This window comes from Pristiophorus japonicus, chromosome 18 (assembly GCF_044704955.1).
Source record: "Pristiophorus japonicus isolate sPriJap1 chromosome 18, sPriJap1.hap1, whole genome shotgun sequence".
Lineage (NCBI taxonomy): Eukaryota > Metazoa > Chordata > Chondrichthyes > Pristiophoridae > Pristiophorus > Pristiophorus japonicus.
The window spans coordinates 70,224,992-70,251,618 of record NC_091994.1 but is presented as its reverse complement, the minus strand read 5'-3'; the positions used below and the strand labels follow the sequence as shown (position 1 = coordinate 70,251,618).

Sequence of the window (26,627 nt, the reverse complement as noted above, 5' to 3'; positions counted from 1 at the left end):
TCAGTGAGGGACGGTCAGTGTGGGACAGACAGTCAGTGAGTGACGGTCTGTGTGGGATGGATGGTCAGTGTGGGACGGACGGTCAGTGTGGTACGGTGCATGAGGGACAGTCAGTGTGGGACCGATGTTCAGTGTGGGTTGGACGGACATTGAGTGATGGTCTGTGTGGGACGGACAATAATGGTGGTACGGTCAGTGTGGGATGGTCAGTATTGGACGGACGGTCAAAGTGGTACGGTCATTGTGGGACGGTCAGTGTGGGCTGGACGGTCAGTGTGAGACAGTCAGTGAGGGATGTAGGGTCAGTGTGGGAGTGTCAGTGTGGAACGGATGGTCACTGTGGGGCGGTCAGTGTGGGACGGACGGTCAGCATGGGACAGTCAGTGAGGGACGGGCGGTCAATGTGGGACGGTCAGTGAGGGACGGACGGTCAATGTGCGACGGTCAGTGAGGGACGGTCAGTGTGGGACGGTCGGTGTGGGATGGACGGTCAGTGTGGGACAGACAGTCAGTGTGGGATGGTCAGTGTGGTACGGTACATGAGGGATGGTCAGTGTTGGACGGACAGTCAATGTGGGATGGTTAGTGTGGGATGGATGATCAGCGTGGGATGGTCAGTGTGGGATGGTCCTTGTGGGACAGATGGTCAGTGTGGGGCAGTCAGTGAGGGATGGACGATCAATGTGGGCAGTCAGTGTAGGACAGTCAGTGTAGGACGGACGGTCAGTGTGGGACGATCAGTGAGATACGGTCAGTGTGGCACAGACGCTCAGTGTGGGACGCTCAGTGTGGGATGGTCAGCGTGGAACAGTCACTGTGGGACAGACGGTCAGTGTGGGACGGTCAGTGTGGGACAGTCAGTGTAGGACAGAAGGTTAGCGTGGGACGGACGGTCAGTGTGGGATGGTCAGTGTGGGACAGTCAGTGTGGAATGGTGAGTGTGGGACGGACGGTCAGTGTGGGACGGTCAGTGTGGGACGGTGCGTGAGGGACGGTTATTGTGGGACAGACGTTCAGTGTGCGACGGACGGTCAGTGAGTGATGGTCAGTGTGGGACGGTCAGTGTGGTACGGTGTGTGAGGGACGGTTATTGTGGGACAGACGTTCAGTGTGGGACGGACGGTCAGTGAGTGACAGTCAGTGTGGGACGGATGGTCAGTGTGGGATGTTCAGTGTGGGATGGTCAGTTAGGGACAGGCTGTGGGGGATGGTCAGTGTGGGACGGTCAGTGTGGGATGGACGGTCAGTGTGGGACGGTCAGTGTGGGACGGATGGTCAGTGTGCAATGGTCAGTGTGGGATGGACGGTCAGTGTGGGATGGTCAGTGTGGGATGGACGGTCAGTTTGGGACAGTCAGGGTGGGACGGATGGTCAGTGTGGGACGGTCAGTGTGGGACGGATGGACAGTGTGGGACGGTGAGTGTGGGACGGTCAGTGTGGGCTGGAAGGTCAGTGTGAGATGGTCAGTGAGGGATGGAGGGTCAGTGTGGGACCAGCAGTGTGGGACGGATGGTCACTGTGGGGCGGTCAGTGTGGGACGGATGGTCAGCGTGGGACGGTCCGTGTGGGACGGTCAGTGTTTGACGGTCCATGTGGGATGGTCAGTGTGGGACGGTCCGTGTGGGCCGGTCAGTATGGGACGGTCCGTGTGGGATGGTCAGTATGGGATGGACTGTCAGTGAGGGACGGTCAGTGTGGGATGGACGGTCAGTGTGGGATGGTCAGTGTGGGACGGTCCGTTGGGACGGTCAGTGTGGGACGGTCCATGTGGGACGGTCAGTGTGGGATGGACTGTCAGTGTGAGACGGTCCGTGTGAGCCGGTCAGTGTGGGACGGACGGTCAGAGAGTGACGGTATGTGTGGGACGGACGGTCAGTGTGGGACAGTCAGTTTGTGATGGTCAGTGTTGGATGGACGGTCAGTGTGGGGTGGTCAGTGTGGGATGGACGGTCAATGTGGGATGGTCAGTGTGGGACCGATGGTCAGCGTGTGACGGTCAGTGTGACATGGTCAGTGTGGGACGGACGATCAGTGTGGGACAGTCAGTGTAGGAATCAGTGTAGGACGGACGGTCAGTGTGGGATGGACGGTCAGTGTGGGAATCAGTGTGGGATGGACGGTCAGTGTGGAACGGTCAGTGAGGGACGGTCAGTGTGGAGCGGTCAGTGTAGGATGGTCAGTTTGGGGCAGACGGTCAGTGTGGGACTGTCAGTGTGGGATGGTCAGTGTGGGACGGTCCGTGTGGGACGGTCAGTGTTTGACGGTCCATGTGGGATGGTCAGTGTGGGACGGTCCGTGTGGGCCGGTCAGTATGGGACGGTCCGTGTGGGATGGTCAGTATGGGATGGACTGTCAGTGAGGGACGGTCAGTGTGGGATGGACGGTCAGTGTGGGATGGTCAGTGTGGGACGGTCCGTTGGGACGGTCAGTGTGGGACGGTCCATGTGGGACGGTCAGTGTGGGATGGACTGTCAGTGTGAGACGGTCCGTGTGAGCCGGTCAGTGTGGGACGGACGGTCAGAGAGTGACGGTATGTGTGGGACGGACGGTCAGTGTGGGACAGTCAGTTTGTGATGGTCAGTGTTGGATGGACGGTCAGTGTGGGGTGGTCAGTGTGGGATGGGCGGTCAATGTGGGATGGTCAGTGTGGGACCGATGGTCAGCGTGTGACGGTCAGTGTGACATGGTCAGTGTGGGACGGACGATCAGTGTGGGACAGTCAGTGTAGGAATCAGTGTAGGACGGACGGTCAGTGTGGGATGGACGGTCAGTGTGGGAATCAGTGTGGGATGGACGGTCAGTGTGGAACGGTCAGTGAGGGACGGTCAGTGTGGGACAGACAGTCAGTGAGTGACGGTCTTTGTGGGATGGATGGTCAGTGTGGGACGGACGGTTAGTGTGGTACGGTGCATGAGGGACAGTCAGTGTGGGACCGATGTTCAGTGTGGGTTGGACGGACATTGAGTGATGGTCTGTGTGGGACGGACAATAATGGTGGTACGGTCAGTGTGGGATGGTCAGAATTGGACGGGCGGTCAAAGTGGTACGGTCATTGTGGGACGGTCAGTGTGGGCTGGACGGTCAGTGTGAGACAGTCAGTGAGGGATGTAGGGTCAGCGTGGGAGTGTCAGTGTGGAACGGATGGTCACTGTGGGGCGGTCAGTGTGGGACGGACGGTCAGCATGGGACAGTCAGTGAGGGACGGGCGGTCAATGTGGGATGGTCAGTGAGGGACGGACGGTCAATGTGCGACGGTCAGTGAGGGACGGTCAGTATGGGACGGTCGGTGTGGGATGGACGGTCAGTGTGGGACAGACAGTCAGTGTGGGATGGTCAGTGTGGTACGGTACATGAGGGATGGTCAGTATTGGACGTTCAGTCAATGTGGGATGGTCAGTGTGGGATGGATGATCAGCGTGGGATGGTCAGTGTGGGATGGTCCTTGTCGGACAGATGGTCAGTGTGGGGCAGTCAGTGAGGGATGGACGATCAATGTGGGCGGTCAGTGTAGGACAGTCAGTGTAGGACGGACGGTCCCAGTGTGGGACGATCAGTGAGATACGGTCAGTGTGGCACAGACGCTCAGTGTGGGACGCTCAGTGTGGGATGGTCAGCGTGGAACAGTCACTGTGGGACAGACGGTCAGTGTGGGATGGTCAGTGTGGGACAGTCAGTGTAGGACGGAAGGTCAGCGTGGGACGGACGGTCAGTGTGGGATGGTCAGTGTGGGACAGTCAGTGTGGAATGGTGAGTGTGGGACGGACGGTCAGTGTGGTACGGTGCGTGAGGGACGGTTATTGTGGGACAGACGTTCAGTGTGGGACGGACGGTCAGTGAGTGATGGTCAGTGTGGGACGGTCAGTGTGGTACGGTGCGTGAGGGACGGTCATTGTGGGACAGACGTTCAGTGTGCGACGGACGGTCAGTGAATGACAGTCAGTGTGGGACGGTCAGTGTGGTACGGTGCGTGAGGGACGGTCATTGTGGGATAGACGTTCAGTGTGCGACGGACAGTCAGTGAATGACAGTCAGTGTGGGACGGATGGTCAGTGTGGGATGTTCAGTGTGGGATAGTCAGTTAGGGACGGACCGTGGGGGACGGCCAGTGTGGGATGGTCAGTGTGGGACGGTCAGTGTGGGACAGATGGTCAGTGTGAGATGGTCAGTGTGGGATGGACGGTCAGTGTGGGATGGTCAGTGTGGGATGGACGGTCAGTTTGGGACGGTCAGGTTGGGACGGATGGTCAGTGTGGGACGGTCAGTGTGGGATGGTCCATGCGGGAAGGTCAGTGTGGGACGGACAGACAGTGTGGGACGGTGAGTGTGGGACGGTGAGTGTGGGCTGGACGGTCAGTGTGAGATAGTCAGTGAGGGATGGAGGGTCAGTGTGGGACCGTAAGTGTGGGACGGATGGTCACTGTGGGGCGGTCAGTGTGGACGAATGGTCAGCGTGGGACAGTCAGTGTGGGACGGGTGGTCAGTGGGGGACGGTCAGTGAGGGACGGATGGTCAGTGTGGGACAGACGGTCAGTGTTGGATGGTCAGTGTGGGATGGACGGTCCGTGTGGGACGGACGGTCAGTGTGGGATGGTCAGTGTGGGACAGTCAGTGTGGAATGGTGAGTGTGGGACGGACGGTCAGTGTGGGACAGTCAGTGTGGAATGGTGAGTGTGGGACGGACGGTCAGTGTGGGACGGTCAGTGTGGTACGGTGCGTGAGGGACGGTTATTGTGGGACAGACGTTCAGTGTGGGACGGATGGTTAGTGAGTGATGGTCAGTGTGGGACGGTCAGTGTGGTACGGTGCGTGAGGGACGGTTATTGTGGGACAGACGTTCAGTGTGGGACGGACGGTCAGTGGTGACGGTCAGTGTGGGACGGTCAGTGTGGGACGGTGCGTGAGGGACGGTTATTGTGGGACAGACGTTCAGTGTGGGACGGACGGTCAGTGAGTGACAGTCAGCGTGGGACGGATGGTCAGTGTGGGATGTTCAGTGTGGGATGGTCAGTTAGGGACAGGCTGTGGGGGATGGTCAGTGTGGGACGGTCAGTGTGGGATGGACGGTCAGTGTGGGACGGTCAGTGTGGGACGGATGGTCAGTGTGCGATGGTCAGTGTGGGATGGACGGTCAGTTTGGGACGGTCAGGGTGGGACGGATGGTCAGTGTGGGACGGTCAGTGTGGGATGGATGGACAGTGTGGGACGGTGAGTGTGGGACGGTCAGTGTGGGCTGGAAGGTCAGTGTGAGATGATCAGTGAGGGATGGAGGGTCAGTGTGGGACCAGCAGTGTGGGACGGATGGTCACTGTGGGGCGGTCAGTGTGGGACGGATGGTCAGCGTGGGACAGTCAGTGTGGGACGGGCGGTCAGTGGGGGACGGTCAGTGAGGGACGATCAGCGTGGGACGGACAATCAGTGTGGGACGGTCAGTGTGGGACGGTCCGTGTGGGACGGTCCGTGTGGGACGGATGGTCAGTGTGGGACGGTCAGTGTGGTACGGTGCATGAGGGACGGTCATTGTGGGACAGACGTTCAGTATGGGACGGGACGGTCAGTGAGTGACGGTCAGTGTGGGACGGTCCGTGTGTGACGGATGGTCAATGCGAGATGGTCAGTGTGGGATGGTCAGTGTTGGACGGATGGTCAGTGTGGGACGGTCAGTGTTGGACGGACGGACAGTGTGGGGCGGTCAGTGTGGGACGGACAGACAGTGTGGGATGGTCAGTGTGGGAAAGTCCTTGTGAAACGGACGGCCAGTGTGGAACAGTCAGTGTGAGATGGACGGTCAGTGTGGAACGGATGGTCAGTGTGGGACGGACCGTGTGGGACAGACGGTCAGTGTGGGATGGTCAGTGAGGGATGGACGGTCAGTGAGTGATGGTTTGTGTTGGACAGTCCGTGTGGGACAGTCAGTTTGGGACGATCAGCGTGGGACGGACAATCAGTGTGGGACGGTCCGTGTGGGACGGACGGTCAGTGTGGGACGGTCAGTGTGGTACGGTGCATGAGGGACGGTCATTGTGGGACAGACGTTCAGTGTGGGACGGGACGGTCAGTGAGTGACGGTCAGTGTGGGACGGTCCGTGTGTGACGGATGGTCAATGCGAGATGGTCAGTGTGGGACGGTCAGTGTTGGACGGACGGTCAGTGTGGGATGGTCAGTGTGGGACAGATGGTCAGTGTGAGATGGTCAGTGTGGGATGGACGGTCAGTGTGGGATGGTCAGTGTGGGATGGACGGTCAGTTTGGGACGGTCAGGTTGGGACGGATGGTCAGTGTGGGACGGTCAGTGTGGGATGGTCCATGCGGGAAGGTCAGTGTGGGACGGACAGACAGTGTGGGACGGTGAGTGTGGGACGGTGAGTGTGGGCTGGACGGTCAGTGTGAGATAGTCAGTGAGGGATGGAGGGTCAGTGTGGGACCGTAAGTGTGGGACGGATGGTCACTGTGGGGCGGTCAGTGTGGACGAATGGTCAGCGTGGGACAGTCAGTGTGGGACGGGTGGTCAGTGGGGGACGGTCAGTGAGGGACGGATGGTCAGTGTGGGACAGACGGTCAGTGTTGGATGGTCAGTGTGGGATGGACGGTCCGTGTGGGACGGACGGTCAGTGTGGGATGGTCAGTGTGGGACAGTCAGTGTGGAATGGTGAGTGTGGGACGGACGGTCAGTGTGGGACAGTCAGTGTGGAATGGTGAGTGTGGGACGGACGGTCAGTGTGGGACGGTCAGTGTGGTACGGTGCGTGAGGGACGGTTATTGTGGGACAGACGTTCAGTGTGGGACGGATGGTTAGTGAGTGATGGTCAGTGTGGGACGGTCAGTGTGGTACGGGCGTGAGGGACGGTTATTGTGGGACAGACGTTCAGTGTGGGACGGACGGTCAGTGGTGACGGTCAGTGTGGGACGGTCAGTGTGGGACGGTGCGTGAGGGACGGTTATTGTGGGACAGACGTTCAGTGTGGGACGGACGGTCAGTGAGTGACAGTCAGCGTGGGACGGATGGTCAGTGTGGGATGTTCAGTGTGGGATGGTCAGTTAGGGACAGGCTGTGGGGGATGGTCAGTGTGGGACGGTCAGTGTGGGATGGACGGTCAGTGTGGGACGGTCAGTGTGGGACGGATGGTCAGTGTGCGATGGTCAGTGTGGGATGGACGGTCAGTTTGGGACGGTCAGGGTGGGACGGATGGTCAGTGTGGGACGGTCAGTGTGGGACGGATGGACAGTGTGGGACGGTGAGTGTGGGACGGTCAGTGTGGGCTGGAAGGTCAGTGTGAGATGATCAGTGAGGGATGGAGGGTCAGTGTGGGACCAGCAGTGTGGGACGGATGGTCACTGTGGGGCGGTCAGTGTGGGACGGATGGTCAGCGTGGGACAGTCAGTGTGGGACGGGCGGTCAGTGGGGGACGGTCAGTGAGGGACGATCAGCGTGGGACGGACAATCAGTGTGGGACGGTCAGTGTGGGACGGTCCGTGTGGGACGGTCCGTGTGGGACGGATGGTCAGTGTGGGACGGTCAGTGTGGTACGGTGCATGAGGGACGGTCATTGTGGGACAGACGTTCAGTATGGGACGGGACGGTCAGTGAGTGACGGTCAGTGTGGGACGGTCCGTGTGTGACGGATGGTCAATGCGAGATGGTCAGTGTGGGATGGTCAGTGTTGGACGGATGGTCAGTGTGGGACGGTCAGTGTTGGACGGACGGACAGTGTGGGGCGGTCAGTGTGGGACGGACAGACAGTGTGGGATGGTCAGTATGGGAAAGTCCTTGTGAAACGGACGGCCAGTGTGGAACAGTCAGTGTGAGATGGACGGTCAGTGTGGAACGGATGGTCAGTGTGGGACGGACCGTGTGGGACAGACGGTCAGTGTGGGATGGTCAGTGAGGGATGGACGGTCAGTGAGTGATGGTTTGTGTTGGACAGTCCGTGTGGGACAGTCAGTTTGGGACGATCAGCGTGGGACGGACAATCAGTGTGGGACGGTCCGTGTGGGACGGACGGTCAGTGTGGGACGGTCAGTGTGGTACGGTGCATGAGGGACGGTCATTGTGGGACAGACGTTCAGTGTGGGACGGGACGGTCAGTGAGTGACGGTCAGTGTGGGACGGTCCGTGTGTGACGGATGGTCAATGCGAGATGGTCAGTGTGGGACGGTCAGTGTTGGACGGACGGTCAGTTTGGGATGGTCAGTGTGGGACGGACGGACAGTGTGGGGCGGTCAGTGTGGGACGGACAGACAGTGTGGGATGGTCAGTGTGGGACAGACGGTCCGTGTGGAATTGTCAGTGTGCGACGGTCCGTGTGGGATGGTCAGTGTGAAGCGGTCAGTGTAGGATGGTCAGTTTGGGGCAGACGGTCAGTGTGGGACTGTCAGTGTGGGATGGTCAGTGTGGGACGGTCCGTGTGGGACGGTCAGTGTTTGACGGTCCATGTGGGATGGTCAGTGTGGGACGGTCCGTGTGGGCCGGTCAGTATGGGACGGTCCGTGTGGGACGGTCAGTATGGGATGGACTGTCAGTGAGGGACGGTCAGTGTGGGATGGACGGTCAGTGTGGGATGGTCAGTGTGGGACGGTCCGTTGGGACGGTCAGTGTGGGACGGTCCATGTGGGACGGTCAGTGTGGGATGGACTGTCAGTGTGGGACAGTCCGTGTGGGCCGGTCAGTGTGGGACGGATGGTCAGAGAGTGACGGTATGTGTGGGACGGACGGTCAGTGTGGGACAGTCAGTTTGGGACGGTCAGTGTTGGATGGACGGTCAGTGTGGGGTGGTCAGTGTGGGATGGATGGTCAATGTGGGATGGTCAGTGTGGGACCGATGGTCAGCGTGTGACGGTCAGTGTGAGATGGTCAGTGTGGGACGGACGATCAGTGTGGGACAGTCAGTGTGGGAATCAGTGTGGGATGGACGGTCAGTGTGGGATGGACGGTCAGTGTGTGAATCAGTGTGGGATGGACGGTCAGTGTGGGATGGTCAGTGTTGGATGGACGGTCAGTGTGGGGTGGTCAGTGTGGGATGGACGGTCAATGTGGGATGGTCAGTGTGGGACCGATGGTCAGCGTGTGATGGTCAGTGTGAGATGGTCAGTGTGGGACGGACGATCAGTGTGGGACAGTCAGTGTGGGAATCAGTGTAGGACGGACGGTCAGTGTGGGATGGACGGTCAGTGTGGGAATCAGTGTGGGATGGACGGTCAGTGTGGAACGGTCAGTGAGGGACGGTCAGTGTGGGACAGACAGTCAGTGAGTGACGGTCTGTGTGGGATGGATGGTCAGTGTGGGACGGACGGTCAGTGTGGTACGGTGCATGAGGGACAGTCAGTGTGGGACCGATGTTCAGTGTGGGTTGGACGGACATTGAGTGATGGTCTGTGTTGGACGGACAATAATGGTGGTACGGTCAGTGTGGGATGGTCAGAATTGGACGGGCGGTCAAAGTGGTACGGTCATTGTGGGACGGTCAGTGTGGGCTGGACGGTCAGTGTGAGACAGTCAGTGAGGGATGTAGGGTCAGTGTGGGAGTGTCAGTGTGGAACGGATGGTCACTGTGGGGCGGTCAGTGTGGGACAGACGGTCAGCATTGGACAGTCAGTGAGGGACGGGCGGTCAATGTGGGACGGTCAGTGAGGGACGGACGGTCAATGTGCGACGGTGTGAGGGACAGTCAGTGTGGGACGGTCGGTGTGGGATGGACGGTCAGTGTGGGACAGACAGTCAGTGTGGGATGGTCAGTGTGGTACGGTACATGAGGGATGGTCAGTGTTGGACGGACAGTCAATGTGGAATGGTCAGTGTGGGATGGATGATCAGCGTGGGATGGTCAGTGTGGGATGGTCCTTGTGGGACAGATGTTCATTGTGGGGCAGTCAGTGAGGGATGGACGATCAATGTGGGCGGTCAGTGTAGGACAGTCAGTGTAGGACGGACGGTCAGTGTGGGACGATCAGTGAGATACGGTCAGTGTGGCACAGACGCTCAGTGTGGGACGCTCAGTGTGGGATGGTCAGCGTGGAACAGTCACTGTGGGACAGACGGTCAGTGTGGGACGGTCAGTGTGGGACAGTCAGTGTAGGACGGAAGGTCAGCGTGGGACGGACGGTCAGTGTGGGATGGTCAGTGTGGGACAGTCAGTGTGGAATGGTGAGTGTGGGACGGACGGTCAGTGTGGGACGGTCAGTGTGGTACGGTGCGTGAGGGACGGTTATTGTGGGACAGACGTTCAGTGTGGGACGGACGGTCAGTGAATGACAGTCAGTGTGGGACGGATGGTCAGTGTGGGATGTTCAGTGTGGGATAGTCAGTTAGGGACGGACCGTGGGGGACGGCCAGTGTGGGATGGTCAGTGTGGGACGGTCAGTGTGGGACAGATGGTCAGTGTGAGATGGTCAGTGTGGGATGGACGGTCAGTGTGGGATGGTCAGTGTGGGATGGACGGTCAGTTTGGGACGGTCAGGTTGGGACGGATGGTCAGTGTGGGACGGTCAGTGTGGGATGGTCCGTGCGGGAAGGTCAGTGTGGGACGGACAGACAGTGTGGGACGGTGAGTGTGGGACGGTGAGTGTGGGCTGGACGGTCAGTGTGAGATGGTCAGTGAGGGATGGAAGGTCAGTGTGGGACCGTCAGTGTGGGACGGATGGTCACTGTGGGGCGGTCAGTGTGGGACGAATGGTCAGCGTGGGACAGTCAGTGTGGGACGGGTGGTCAGTGGGGGACGGTCAGTGAGGGACGGATGGTCAGTGTGGGACAGACGGTCAGTGTTGGATGGTCAGTGTGGGATGGACGGTCCGTGTGGGACGGACGGTCAGTGTGGGATGGTCAGTGTGGGACAGTCAGTGTGGAATGGTGAGTGTGGGACGGACGGTCAGTGTGGGACGGTCAGTGTGGTACGGTGCGTGAGGGACGGTTATTGTGGGACAGACGTTCAGTGTGGGACGGATGGTCAGTGAGTGATGGTCAGTGTGGGACGGTCAGTGTGGTACGGTGCGTGAGGGATGGTTATTGTGGGACAGACGTTCAGTCTGGGACGGACGGTCATTGAGTGACGGTCAGTGTGGGACGGTCAGTGTGGTACGGTGCGTGAGGGACGGTTATTGTGGGACAGACGTTCAGTGTGGGACAGACAGTCAGTGAGTGACAGTCAGCATGGGACGGATGGTCAGTGTGAGATGTTCAGTGTGGGATGGTCAGTTAGGGACAGGCTGTGGGGGATGGTCAGTGTGGGACGGTCAGTGTGGGATGGACGGTCAGTGTGGGACGGTCAGTGTGGTACGGTGCATGAGGGACGGTCATTGTGGGACAGACGTTCAGTGTGGGACGGGACGGTCAGTGAGTGACGGTCAGTGTGGGACGGTCCGTGTGTGACGGATGGTCAATGCGAGATGGTCAGTGTGGGACGGTCAGTGTTGGACGGACGGTCAGTTTGGGATGGTCAGTGTGGGACGGACGGACAGTGTGGGGCGGTCAGTGTGGGACGGACAGACAGTGTGGGATGGTCAGTGTGGGACAGACGGTCCGTGTGGAATGGTCAGTGTGCGACGGTCCGTGTGGGATGGTCAGTGTGAAGCGGTCAGTGTAGGATGGTCAGTTTGGGGCAGACGGTCAGTGTGGGACTGTCAGTGTGGGATGGTCAGCGTGGGACGGTCCGTGTGGGACGGTCAGTGTTTGACCGTCCATGTGGGATGGTCAGTGTGGGACGGTCCGTGTGGGCCGGTCAGTATGGGACGGTCCGTGTGGGACGGTCAGTATGGGATGGACTGTCAGTGAGGGACGGTCAGTGTGGGATGGACGGTCAGTGTGGGATGGTCAGTGTGGGACGGTCCGTTGGGACGGTCAGTGTGGGACGGTCCATGTGGGACGGTCAGTGTGGGATGGACTGTCAGTGTGGGACGGTCCGTGTGGGCCGGTCAGTGTGGGACGGATGGTCAGAGAGTGACGGTATGTGTGGGACGGACGGTCAGTGTGGGACAGTCAGTTTGGGACGGTCAGTGTTGGATGGACGGTCAGTGTGGGGTGGTCAGTGTGGGATGGATGGTCAATGTGGGATGGTCAGTGTGGGACCGATGGTCAGCGTGTGACGGTCAGTGTGAGATGGTCAGTGTGGGACGGACGATCAGTGTGGGACAGTCAGTGTGGGAATCAGTGTGGGATGGACGGTCAGTGTGGGATGGACGGTCAGTGTGTGAATCAGTGTGGGATGGACGGTCAGTGTGGGATGGTCAGTGTTGGATGGACGGTCAGTGTGGGGTGGTCAGTGTGGGATGGACGGTCAATGTGGGATGGTCAGTGTGGGACCGATGGTCAGCGTGTGATGGTCAGTGTGAGATGGTCAGTGTGGGACGGACGATCAGTGTGGGACAGTCAGTGTGGGAATCAGTGTAGGACGGACGGTCAGTGTGGGATGGACGGTCAGTGTGGGAATCAGTGTGGGATGGACGGTCAGTGTGGAACGGTCAGTGAGGGACGGTCAGTGTGGGACAGACAGTCAGTGAGTGACGGTCTGTGTGGGATGGATGGTCAGTGTGGGACGGACGGTCAGTGTGGTACGGTGCATGAGGGACAGTCAGTGTGGGACCGATGTTCAGTGTGGGTTGGACGGACATTGAGTGATGGTCTGTGTTGGACGGACAATAATGGTGGTACGGTCAGTGTGGGATGGTCAGAATTGGACGGGCGGTCAAAGTGGTACGGTCATTGTGGGACGGTCAGTGTGGGCTGGACGGTCAGTGTGAGACAGTCAGTGAGGGATGTAGGGTCAGTGTGGGAGTGTCAGTGTGGAACGGATGGTCACTGTGGGGCGGTCAGTGTGGGACAGACGGTCAGCATTGGACAGTCAGTGAGGGACGGGCGGTCAATGTGGGACGGTCAGTGAGGGACGGACGGTCAATGTGCGACGGTGTGAGGGACAGTCAGTGTGGGACGGTCGGTGTGGGATGGACGGTCAGTGTGGGACAGACAGTCAGTGTGGGATGGTCAGTGTGGTACGGTACATGAGGGATGGTCAGTGTTGGACGGACAGTCAATGTGGAATGGTCAGTGTGGGATGGATGATCAGCGTGGGATGGTCAGTGTGGGATGGTCCTTGTGGGACAGATGTTCATTGTGGGGCAGTCAGTGAGGGATGGACGATCAATGTGGGCGGTCAGTGTAGGACAGTCAGTGTAGGACGGACGGTCAGTGTGGGACGATCAGTGAGATACGGTCAGTGTGGCACAGACGCTCAGTGTGGGACGCTCAGTGTGGGATGGTCAGCGTGGAACAGTCACTGTGGGACAGACGGTCAGTGTGGGACGGTCAGTGTGGGACAGTCAGTGTAGGACGGAAGGTCAGCGTGGGACGGACGGTCAGTGTGGGATGGTCAGTGTGGGACAGTCAGTGTGGAATGGTGAGTGTGGGACGGACGGTCAGTGTGGGACGGTCAGTGTGGTACGGTGCGTGAGGGACGGTTATTGTGGGACAGACGTTCAGTGTGGGACGGACGGTCAGTGAATGACAGTCAGTGTGGGACGGATGGTCAGTGTGGGATGTTCAGTGTGGGATAGTCAGTTAGGGACGGACCGTGGGGGACGGCCAGTGTGGGATGGTCAGTGTGGGACGGTCAGTGTGGGACAGATGGTCAGTGTGAGATGGTCAGTGTGGGATGGACGGTCAGTGTGGGATGGTCAGTGTGGGATGGACGGTCAGTTTGGGACGGTCAGGTTGGGACGGATGGTCAGTGTGGGACGGTCAGTGTGGGATGGTCCGTGCGGGAAGGTCAGTGTGGGACGGACAGACAGTGTGGGACGGTGAGTGTGGGACGGTGAGTGTGGGCTGGACGGTCAGTGTGAGATGGTCAGTGAGGGATGGAAGGTCAGTGTGGGACCGTCAGTGTGGGACGGATGGTCACTGTGGGGCGGTCAGTGTGGGACGAATGGTCAGCGTGGGACAGTCAGTGTGGGACGGGTGGTCAGTGGGGGACGGTCAGTGAGGGACGGATGGTCAGTGTGGGACAGACGGTCAGTGTTGGATGGTCAGTGTGGGATGGACGGTCCGTGTGGGACGGACGGTCAGTGTGGGATGGTCAGTGTGGGACAGTCAGTGTGGAATGGTGAGTGTGGGACGGACGGTCAGTGTGGGACGGTCAGTGTGGTACGGTGCGTGAGGGACGGTTATTGTGGGACAGACGTTCAGTGTGGGACGGATGGTCAGTGAGTGATGGTCAGTGTGGGACGGTCAGTGTGGTACGGTGCATGAGGGATGGTTATTGTGGGACAGACGTTCAGTGTGGGATGGACGGTCATTGAGTGACGGTCAGTGTGGGACGGTCAGTGTGGTACGGTGCGTGAGGGACGGTTATTGTGGGACAGACGTTCAGTGTGGGACAGACAGTCAGTGAGTGACAGTCAGCGTGGGACGGATGGTCAGTGTGAGATGTTCAGTGTGGGATGGTCAGTTAGGGACAGGCTGTGGGGGATGGTCAGTGTGGGACGGTCAGTGTGGGATGGACGGTCAGTGTGGGACGGTCAGTGTGGGACGGATGGTCAATGTGCGATGGTCAGTGTGGGATGGACGGTCAGTGTGGGATGGTCAGTGTGGGAAAGTCCTTGTGAAACGGACGGCCAGTGTGGAACAGTCAGTGTGAGATGGACGGTCAGTGTGGAACGGATGGTCAGTGTGGGACGGACCGTGTGGGACAGACGGTCAGTGTGGGATGGTCAGTGAGGGATGGACGGTCAGTGAGTGATGGTTTGTGTTGGACAGTCCGTGTGGGACAGTCAGTTTGGGACGATCAGCGTGGGACGGACAATCAGTGTGGGACGGTCCGTGTGGGACGGACGGTCAGTGTGGGACGGTCAGTGTGGTACGGTGCATGAGGGACGGTCATTGTGGGACAGACGTTCAGTGTGGGACGGGACGGTCAGTGAGTGACGGTCCGTGTGGGACGGTCAGTATGGGATGGACTGTCAGTGAGGGACGGTCAGTGTGGGATGGACGGTCAGTGTGGGATGGTCAGTGTGGGACGGTCCGTTGGGACGGTCAGTGTGGGACGGTCCATGTGGGACGGTCAGTGTGGGATGGACTGTCAGTGTGGGACGGTCCGTGTGGGCCGGTCAGTGTGGGACGGACGGTCAGAGAGTGACGGTATGTGTGGGACGGACGGTCAGTGTGGGACAGTCAGTTTGGGACGGTCAGTGTTGGATGGACGGTCAGTGTGGGGTGGTCAGTGTGGGATGGATGGTCAATGTGGGATGGTCAGTGTGGGACCGATGGTCAGCGTGTGACGGTCAGTGTGAGATGGTCAGTGTGGGACGGACGATCAGTGTGGGACAGTCAGTGTGGGAATCAGTGTGGGATGGACGGTCAGTGTGGGATGGACGGTCAGTGTGTGAATCAGTGTGGGATGGACGGTCAGTGTGGGATGGTCAGTGTTGGATGGACGGTCAGTGTGGGGTGGTCAGTGTGGGATGGACGGTCAATGTGGGATGGTCAGTGTGGGACCGATGGTCAGCGTGTGATGGTCAGTGTGAGATGGTCAGTGTGGGACGGACGATCAGTGTGGGACAGTCAGTGTGGGAATCAGTGTAGGACGGACGGTCAGTGTGGGATGGACGGTCAGTGTGGGAATCAGTGTGGGATGGACGGTCAGTGTGGAACGGTCAGTGAGGGACGGTCAGTGTGGGACAGACAGTCAGTGAGTGACGGTCTGTGTGGGATGGATGGTCAGTGTGGGACGGACGGTCAGTGTGGTACGGTGCATGAGGGACAGTCAGTGTGGGACCGATGTTCAGTGTGGGTTGGACGGACATTGAGTGATGGTCTGTGTTGGACGGACAATAATGGTGGTACGGTCAGTGTGGGATGGTCAGAATTGGACGGGCGGTCAAAGTGGTACGGTCATTGTGGGACGGTCAGTGTGGGCTGGACGGTCAGTGTGAGACAGTCAGTGAGGGATGTAGGGTCAGTGTGGGAGTGTCAGTGTGGAACGGATGGTCACTGTGGGGCGGTCAGTGTGGGACAGACGGTCAGCATTGGACAGTCAGTGAGGGACGGGCGGTCAATGTGGGACGGTCAGTGAGGGACGGACGGTCAATGTGCGACGGTGTGAGGGACAGTCAGTGTGGGACGGTCGGTGTGGGATGGACGGTCAGTGTGGGACAGACAGTCAGTGTGGGATGGTCAGTGTGGTACGGTACATGAGGGATGGTCAGTGTTGGACGGACAGTCAATGTGGAATGGTCAGTGTGGGATGGATGATCAGCGTGGGATGGTCAGTGTGGGATGGTCCTTGTGGGACAGATGTTCATTGTGGGGCAGTCAGTGAGGGATGGACGATCAATGTGGGCGGTCAGTGTAGGACAGTCAGTGTAGGACGGACGGTCAGTGTGGGACGATCAGTGAGATACGGTCAGTGTGGCACAGACGCTCAGTGTGGGACGCTCAGTGTGGGATGGTCAGCGTGGAACAGTCACTGTGGGACAGACGGTCAGTGTGGGACGGTCAGTGTGGGACAGTCAGTGTAGGACGGAAGGTCAGCGTGGGACGGACGGTCAGTGTGGGATGGTCAGTGTGGGACAGTCAGTGTGGAATGGTGAGTGTGGGACGGACGGTCAGTGTGGGACGGTCAGTGTGGTACGGTGCGTGAGGGACGGTTATTGTGGGACAGACGGTCAGTGTGGGACGGTCCGTGTGGGACGGTCCGTGTGGGACGGACGGTCAGTGTGGGACGGTCAGTGTGGTACGGTGCATGAGGGACGGTCATTGTGGGACAGACGTTCAGTGTGGGACAGACGGTCAGTGAATGACAGTCAGTGTGGGACGGATGGTCAGTGTGGGATGTTCAGTGTGGGATAGTCAGTTAGGGACGGACCGTGGGGGACGGCCAGTGTGGGATGGTCAGTGTGGGACGGTCAGTGTGGGACAGATGGTCAGTGTGAGATGGTCAGTGTGGGATGGACGGTCAGTGTGGGATGGTCAGTGTGGGATGGACGGTCAGTTTGGGACGGTCAGGTTGGGACGGATGGTCAGTGTGGGACGGTCAGTGTGGGATGGTCCGTGCGGGAAGGTCAGTGTGGGACGGACAGACAGTGTGGGACGGTGAGTGTGGGACGGTGAGTGTGGGCTGGACGGTCAGTGTGAGATGGTCAGTGAGGGATGGAAGGTCAGTGTGGGACCGTCAGTGTGGGACGGATGGTCACTGTGGGGCGGTCAGTGTGGGACGAATGGTCAGCGTGGGACAGTCAGTGTGGGACGGGTGGTCAGTGGGGGACGGTCAGTGAGGGACGGATGGTCAGTGTGGGACAGACGGTCAGTGTTGGATGGTCAGTGTGGGATGGACGGTCCGTGTGGGACGGACGGTCAGTGTGGGATGGTCAGTGTGGGACAGTCAGTGTGGAATGGTGAGTGTGGGACGGACGGTCAGTGTGGGACGGTCAGTGTGGTACGGTGCATGAGGGACGGTTATTGTGGGACAGACGTTCAGTGTGGGACGGATGGTCAGTGAGTGATGGTCAGTGTGGGACGGTCAGTGTGGTACGGTGCATGAGGGATGGTTATTGTGGGACAGACGTTCAGTGTGGGACGGACGGTCATTGAGTGACGGTCAGTGTGGGACGGTCAGTGTGGTACGGTGCGTGAGGGACGGTTATTGTGGGACAGACGTTCAGTGTGGGACAGACAGTCAGTGAGTGACAGTCAGCGTGGGACGGATGGTCAGTGTGAGATGTTCAGTGTGGGATGGTCAGTTAGGGACAGGCTGTGGGGGATGGTCAGTGTGGGACGGTCAGTGTGGGATGGACGGTCAGTGTGGGACGGTCAGTGTGGGACGGATGGTCAATGTGCGATGGTCAGTGTGGGATGGACGGTCAGTGTGGGATGGTCAGTGTGGGATGGACGGTCAGTTTGGGATGGTCAGTGTGGGATGGACGGTCAGTTTGGGACGGTCAGGGTGGGACGGATGGTCAGTGTGGGACGGTCAGTGTGGGACGGATGGACAGTGTGGGACGGTGAGTGTGGGACGGTCAGTGTGGGCTGGAAGGTCAGTGTGAGATGGTCAGTGAGGGATGGAGGGTCAGTGTGGGACCAGCAGTGTGGGACGGATGGTCACTGTGGGGCGGTCAGTGTGGGACGGATGGTCAGCGTGGGACAGTCAGTGTGGGACGGGCGGTCAGTGGGGGACGGTCAGTGAGGGACGGATGGTCAGTGTGGGACAGACGGTCAGTGTAGGATGAAACATAGAAACAGAGAAACATAGAAAATAGGTGCAGGAGTAGGCCATTCGGCCCTTCTAGCCTGCACCGCCATTCAATGAGTTCATGGCTGAACATTCAACTTCAGTACCCCATTCCTGCTTTCTCGCCATACCCCTTGATCCCCCTAGTAGTAAGGACCTCATCTAACTCAGTGTGGGATGGACGGTCAGTGTTTGATGGATGGTCAATGTGGGATGGTCAGTGTGGGACGGATGTCAGCATGGGATGGTCAGTATGGGATGGTCCGTGTGGGACGGATGGTCAGTGTGGGGCGGTCAGTGAGGGATGGACGATCAATGTGGGACGGTCAGTGTGGGACAGTCAGTGTAGGACGGAAGGTCAGTGTGGGACGGACGGTCAGTGTGGGACGAGCAGTGAGATAGTCAGTGTGGCACAGACGCTCAGTGTGGGACGCTCAGTGTGGGATGATCAGTGTGGAACAGTCAGTGTGGGACAGACGGTCAGTGTGGGACGGTCAGTGTGGGACGGTCAGTGTGGGACGAATGGTCAGTGTTGTATGGTCAGTGTGGTACGATCAGTGTGGGACAGTCCATGTGGGACAGACGGTCAGTGTGGGAGAGTCAGTTTGGGACGGTCAGTGTGGGACAGACAATCAGTGTGGGACGGTCCATGTGGGAACGTCTTTGTGGAACGGATGGCCAGTGTGGGACGGTCAGTGTGGGACAGACGGTCAGTGTGGGATGGTCAGTGTGGGAAAGTCCTTGTGAAACGGACGGCCAGTGTGGAACAGTCAGTGTGAGATGGACGGTCAGTGTGGAACGGATGGTCAGTGTGGGACGGACCGTGTGGGACAGACGGTCAGTGTGGGATGGTCAGTGAGGGATGGACGGTCAGTGAGTGATGGTTTGTGTTGGACAGTCCGTGTGGGACAGTCAGTTTGGGACGATCAGCGTGGGACGGACAATCAGTGTGGGACGGTCCGTGTGGGACGGACGGTCAGTGTGGGACGGTCAGTGTGGTACGGTGCATGAGGGACGGTCATTGTGGGACAGACGTTCAGTGTGGGACGGGACGGTCAGTGAGTGACGGTCAGTGTGGGACGGTCCGTGTGTGACGGATGGTCAATGCGAGATGGTCAGTGTGGGACGGTCAGTGTTGGACGGACGGTCAGTTTGGGATGGTCAGTGTGGGACGGACGGACAGTGTGGGGCGGTCAGTGTGGGACGGACAGACAGTGTGGGATGGTCAGTGTGGGACAGACGGTCCGTGTGGAATGGTCAGTGTGCGACGGTCCGTGTGGGATGGTCAGTGTGAAGCGGTCAGTGTAGGATGGTCAGTTTGGGGCAGATGGTCAGTGTGGGACTGTCAGTGTGGGATGGTCAGTGTGGGACGGTCCGTGTGGGATGGTCAGTGTGGGACGGTCCGTGTGGGCCGGTCAGTATGGGACGGTCCGTGTGGGAAGGTCAGTATGGGATGGACTGTCAGTGAGGGACGGTCAGTGTGGGATGGACGGTCAGTGTGGGATGGTCAGTGTGGGACGGTCCGTTGGGACGGTCAGTGTGGGACGGTCCATGTGGGACGGTCAGTGTGGGATGGACTGTCAGTGTGGGACGGTCCGTGTGGGCCGGTCAGTGTGGGACGGACGGTCAGAGAGTGACGGTATGTGTGGGACGGACGGTCAGTGTGGGACAGTCAGTTTGGGACGGTCAGTGTTGGATGGACGGTCAGTGTGGGGTGGTCAGTGTGGGATGGATGGTCAATGTGGGATGGTCAGTGTGGGACCGATGGTCAGCGTGTGACGGTCAGTGTGAGATGGTCAGTGTGGGACGGACGATCAGTGTGGGACAGTCAGTGTGGGAATCAGTGTGGGATGGACGGTCAGTGTGGGATGGACGGTCAGTGTGTGAATCAGTGTGGGATGGACGGTCAGTGTGGGATGGTCAGTGTTGGATGGACGGTCAGTGTGGGGTGGTCAGTGTGGGATGGACGGTCAATGTGGGATGGTCAGTGTGGGACCGATGGTCAGCGTGTGATGGTCAGTGTGAGATGGTCAGTGTGGGACGGACGATCAGTGTGGGACAGTCAGTGTGGGAATCAGTGTAGGACGGACGGTCAGTGTGGGATGGACGGTCAGTGTGGGAATCAGTGTGGGATGGACGGTCAGTGTGGAACGGTCAGTGAGGGACGGTCAGTGTGGGACAGACAGTCAGTGAGTGACGGTCTGTGTGGGATGGATGGTCAGTGTGGGACGGACGGTCAGTGTGGTACGGTGCATGAGGGACAGTCAGTGTGGGACCGATGTTCAGTGTGGGTTGGACGGACATTGAGTGATGGTCTGTGTTGGACGGACAATAATGGTGGTACGGTCAGTGTGGGATGGTCAGAATTGGACGGGCGGTCAAAGTGGTACGGTCATTGTGGGACGGTCAGTGTGGGCTGGACGGTCAGTGTGAGACAGTCAGTGAGGGATGTAGGGTCAGTGTGGGAGTGTCAGTGTGGAACGGATGGTCACTGTGGGGCGGTCAGTGTGGGACAGACGGTCAGCATTGGACAGTCAGTGAGGGACGGGCGGTCAATGTGGGACGGTCAGTGAGGGACGGACGGTCAATGTGCGACGGTGTGAGGGACAGTCAGTGTGGGACGGTCGGTGTGGGATGGACGGTCAGTGTGGGACAGACAGTCAGTGTGGGATGGTCAGTGTGGTACGGTACATGAGGGATGGTCAGTGTTGGACGGACAGTCAATGTGGAATGGTCAGTGTGGGATGGATGATCAGCGTGGGATGGTCAGTGTGGGATGGTCCTTGTGGGACAGATGTTCATTGTGGGGCAGTCAGTGAGGGATGGACGATCAATGTGGGCGGTCAGTGTAGGACAGTCAGTGTAGGACGGACGGTCAGTGTGGGACGATCAGTGAGATACGGTCAGTGTGGCACAGACGCTCAGTGTGGGACGCTCAGTGTGGGATGGTCAGCGTGGAACAGTCACTGTGGGACAGACGGTCAGTGTGGGACGGTCAGTGTGGGACAGTCAGTGTAGGACGGAAGGTCAGCGTGGGACGGACGGTCAGTGTGGGATGGTCAGTGTGGGACAGTCAGTGTGGAATGGTGAGTGTGGGACGGACGGTCAGTGTGGGACGGTCAGTGTGGTACGGTGCGTGAGAGACGGTTATTGTGGGACAGACGTTCAGTGTGGGACGGACGGTCAGTGAATGACAGTCAGTGTGGGACGGATGGTCAGTGTGGGATGTTCAGTGTGGGATAGTCAGTTAGGGACGGACCGTGGGGGACGGCCAGTGTGGGATGGTCAGTGTGGGACGGTCAGTGTGGGACAGATGGTCAGTGTGAGATGGTCAGTGTGGGATGGACGGTCAGTGTGGGATGGTCAGTGTGGGATGGACGGTCAGTTTGGGACGGTCAGGTTGGGACGGATGGTCAGTGTGGGACGGTCAGTGTGGGATGGTCCGTGCGGGAAGGTCAGTGTGGGACGGACAGACAGTGTGGGACGGTGAGTGTGGGACGGTGAGTGTGGGCTGGACGGTCAGTGTGAGATGGTCAGTGAGGGATGGAAGGTCAGTGTGGGACCGTCAGTGTGGGACGGATGGTCACTGTGGGGCGGTCAGTGTGGGACGAATGGTCAGCGTGGGACAGTCAGTGTGGGACGGGTGGTCAGTGGGGGACGGTCAGTGAGGGACGGATGGTCAGTGTGGGACAGACGGTCAGTGTTGGATGGTCAGTGTGGGATGGACGGTCCGTGTGGGACGGACGGTCAGTGTGGGATGGTCAGTGTGGGACAGTCAGTGTGGAATGGTGAGTGTGGGACGGACGGTCAGTGTGGGACGGTCAGTGTGGTACGGTGCGTGAGGGACGGTTATTGTGGGACAGACGTTCAGTGTGGGACGGATGGTCAGTGAGTGATGGTCAGTGTGGGACGGTCAGTGTGGTACGGTGCGTGAGGGATGGTTATTGTGGGACAGACGTTCAGTGTGGGACGGACGGTCATTGAGTGACGGTCAGTGTGGGACGGTCAGTGTGGTACGGTGCGTGAGGGACGGTTATTGTGGGACAGACGTTCAGTGTGGGACAGACAGTCAGTGAGTGACAGTCAGCGTGGGACGGATGGTCAGTGTGAGATGTTCAGTGTGGGATGGTCAGTTAGGGACAGGCTGTGGGGGATGGTCAGTGTGGGACGGTCAGTGTGGGATGGACGGTCAGTGTGGGACGGTCAGTGTGGGACGGATGGTCAATGTGCGATGGTCAGTGTGGGATGGACGGTCAGTGTGGGATGGTCAGTGTGGGATGGACGGTCAGTTTGGGACGGTCAGGGTGGGACGGATGGTCAGTGTGGGACGGTCAGTGTGGGACGGATGGACAGTGTGGGACGGTGAGTGTGGGACGGTCAGTGTGGGCTGGAAGGTCAGTGTGAGATGGTCAGTGAGGGATGGAGGGTCAGTGTGGGACCAGCAGTGTGGGACGGATGGTCACTGTGGGGCGGTCAGTGTGGGACGGATGGTCAGCGTGGGACAGTCAGTGTGGGACGGGCGGTCAGTGGGGGACGGTCAGTGAGGGACGGACGGTCAGTGTGGGACAGACGGTCAGTGTAGGATGAAACATAGAAACAGAGAAACATAGAAAATAGGTGCAGGAGTAGGCCATTCGGCCCTTCTAGCCTGCACCGCCATTCAATGAGTTCATGGCTGAACATTCAACTTCAGTACCCCATTCCTGCTTTCTCGCCATACCCCTTGATCCCCCTAGTAGTAAGGACCTCATCTAACTCAGTGTGGGATGGACGGTCAGTGTTTGATGGATGGTCAATGTGGGATGGTCAGTGTGGGACGGATGTCAGCATGGGATGGTCAGTATGGGATGGTCCGTGTGGGACGGATGGTCAGTGTGGGGCGGTCAGTGAGGGATGGACGATCAATGTGGGACGGTCAGTGTGGGACAGTCAGTGTAGGACGGAAGGTCAGTGTGGGACGGACGGTCAGTGTGGGACGAGCAGTGAGATAGTCAGTGTGGCACAGACGCTCAGTGTGGGACGCTCAGTGTGGGATGATCAGTGTGGAACAGTCAGTGTGGGACAGACGGTCAGTGTGGGACGGTCAGTGTGGGACGGTCAGTGTGGGACGAATGGTCAGTGTTGTATGGTCAGTGTGGTACGATCAGTGTGGGACAGTCCATGTGGGACAGACGGTCAGTGTGGGAGAATCAGTTTGGGACGGTCAGTGTGGGACAGACAATCAGTGTGGGACGGTCCATGTGGGAACGTCTTTGTGGAACGGATGGCCAGTGTGGGACGGTCAGTGTGGGACAGACGGTCAGTGTGGGATGGTCAGTGAAGGATGGACAGTCAGTGAGTGATGGTCTGTGTTGGACAGTCCGTGTGGGACAGTCAGTTTGGGACGATCAGCGTGGGACGGACAATCAGTGTGGGACGGTCAGTGTGGGACGGTCCGTGTGGGACGGTCCGTGTGGGACGGATGGTCAGTGTGGGACGGTCAGTGTGGTACGGTGCATGAGGGACGGTCATTGTGGGACAGACGTTCAGTGTGGGACGGGACGGTCAGTGAGTGACGGTCAGTGTGGGACGGTCCGTGTGTGACGGATGGTCAATGCGAGATGGTCAGTGTGGGATGGTCAGTGTTGGACGGATGGTCAGTGTGGGACGGTCAGTGTTGGACGGACGGACAGTGTGGGGCGGTCAGTGTGGGACGGACAGACAGTGTGGGATGGTCAGTGTGGGAAAGTCCTTGTGAAACGGACGGCCAGTGTGGAACAGTCAGTGTGAGATGGACGGTCAGTGTGGAACGGATGGTCAGTGTGGGACGGACCGTGTGGGACAGACGGTCAGTGTGGGATTGTCAGTGAGGGATGGACGGTCAGTGAGTGATGGTCTGTGTTGGACAGTCCGTGTGGGACAGTCAGTTTGGGACGATCAGCGTGGGACGGACAATCAGTGTGGGACGGTCCGTGTGGGACGGACGGTCAGTGTGGGACGGTCAGTGTGGTACGGTGCATGAGGGACGGTCATTGTGGGACAGACGTTCAGTGTGGGACGGGACGGTCAGTGAGTGACGGTCAGTGTGGGACGGTCCGTGTGTGACGGATGGTCAATGCGAGATGGTCAGTGTGGGACGGTCAGTGTTGGACGGACGGTCAGTTTGGGATGGTCAGTGTGGGACGGACGGACAGTGTGGGGCGGTCAGTGTGGGACGGACAGACAGTGTGGGATGGTCAGTGTGGGACAGACGGTCCGTGTGGAATGGTCAGTGTGCGACGGTCCGTGTGGGATGGTCAGTGTGAAGCGGTCAGTGTAGGATGGTCAGTTTGGGGCAGACGGTCAGTGTGGGACTGTCAGTGTGGGATGGTCAGTGTGGGACGGTCCGTGTGGGACGGTCAGTGTTTGACGGTCCATGTGGGATGGTCAGTGTGGGACGGTCCGTGTGGGCCGGTCAGTATGGGACGGTCCGTGTGGGACGGTCAGTATGGGATGGACTGTCAGTGAGGGACGGTCAGTGTGGGATGGACGGTCAGTGTGGGATGGTCAGTGTGGGACAGTCAGTGCAGGACGGAAGGTCAGTGTGGGACGGATGGTTAGTGTGGAACAGTCAGTGTGGGACAGACGGTCAGTGTGGGACGGTCTGTGTGGGACGGTCAGTGTGGGACGGGCGGTCAGTGTGGTATGGTCAGTGGGGTACGATCAGTTTGGGACGGTCAGTGTGGGACAGATAATCAGTGTGGGACGGTCCATGTGGGAAAGTCCTTGTGGAATGGATGGCCAGTGTGGGACGGTCAGTGTGGGACAGATGGTCAGTGTGGGATGGTCAGTGAGGGATGGACGGTCAGTGAGTGATGGTCTGTGTTGGACAGTCCGTGTGGGACAGTCAGTTTGGGACGATCAGCGTGGGACGGACAATCACTGTGGGACGGACGGTCAGTGTGGGACGGTCCGTGTGGGACGGACGGTCAGTGTGGGACGGTCAGTGTGGTACGGTGCATGAGGGACGGTCATTGTGGGACAGACGTTCAGTGTGGGACGGGACGGTCAGTGAGTGACGGTCAGTGTGGGATGGTCCGTGTGTGACGGATGGTCAATGCGAGATGGTCAGTGTGGGACGGTCAGTGTTGGATGGACGGTCAGTGTGGGATGGTCAGTGTGGGACGGACGGACAGTGTGGGGCGGTCAGTGTGGGACGGACAGACAGTGTGGGATGGTCAGTGTGGGACAGACGGTCCGTGTGGAATGGTCCGTGTGGGATGGTCAGTGTGGAGCGGTCAGTGTAGGATGGTCAGTTTGGGGCAGACGGTCAGTGTGGGACTCTCAGTGTGGGATGGTCAGTGTGGGACGGTCCGTGTGGGACGGTCAGTGTTTGACGGTCCATGTGGGACGGTCAGTGTGGGACGGTCCGTGTGGGCCGGTCAGTATGGGACGGTCCGTGTGGGACGGTCAGTATGGGATGGACTGTCAGTGAGGGACGGTCAGTGTGGGATGGACGGTCAGTGTGGGATGGTCAGTGTGGGACGGTCCGTTGGGACGGTCAGTGTGGGACGGTCCATGTGGGACGGTCAGTGTGGGATGGACTGTCAGTGTGGGACGGTCCGTGTGGGCCGGTCAGTGTGGGACGGACGGTCAGAGAGTGACGGTATGTGTGGGACGGACGGTCAGTGTGGGACAGTCAGTTTGGGACGGTCAGTGTTGGATGGACGGTCAGTGTGGGGTAGTCAGTGTGGGATGGATGGTCAATGTGGGATGGTCAGTGTGGGACCGATGGTCAGCGTGTGACGGTCAGTGTGAGATGGTCAGTGTGGGACGGACGATCAGTGTGGGACAGTCAGTGTGGGAATCAGTGTAGGACAGACGGTCAGTGTGGGATGGACGGTCAGTGTGGGAATCAGTGTGGGATGGACGGTCAGTGTGGGATGGTCAGTGTGGGACGGACGGACAGTGTGGGGCGGTCAGTGTGGGACGGACAGACAGTGTGGGATGGTCAGTGTGGGACAGACGGTCCGTGTGGAATGGTCAGTGTGGGACGGTCCGTGTGGGATGGTCAGTGTGGAGCGGTCAGTGTAGGATGGTCAGTTTGGGGCAGACGGTCAGTGTGGGACTGTCAGTGTGGGATGGTCAGTGTGGGACGGTCCGTGTGGGACGGTCAGTGTTTGACGGTCCATGTGGGATGGTCAGTGTGGGACGGTCCGTGTGGGCCGGTCAGTATGGGACGGTCCGTGTGGGACGGTCAGTATGGGATGGACTGTCAGTGAGGGACGGTCAGTGTGGGATGGACGGTCAGTGTGGGATGGTCAGTGTGGGACGGTCCGTTGGGACGGTCAGTGTGGGACGGTCCATGTGGGACGGTCAGTGTGGGATGAACTGTCAGTGTGGGACGGTCCGTGTGGGCCGGTCAGTGTGGGACGGACGGTCAGAGAGTGACGGTATGTGTGGGAC

At 59.2% G+C, this 26,627-nt stretch overlaps 1 protein-coding gene across 1 annotated transcript in view; it reads right to left on the bottom strand.

Moving 5' to 3' along the window:
- The window catches only part of LOC139229054 (ephrin type-B receptor 2), a 585,159-nt gene that overhangs the window by 217,449 nt on the left and 341,083 nt on the right, over positions 1 to 26,627 (bottom strand). The window lies entirely within an intron of this gene.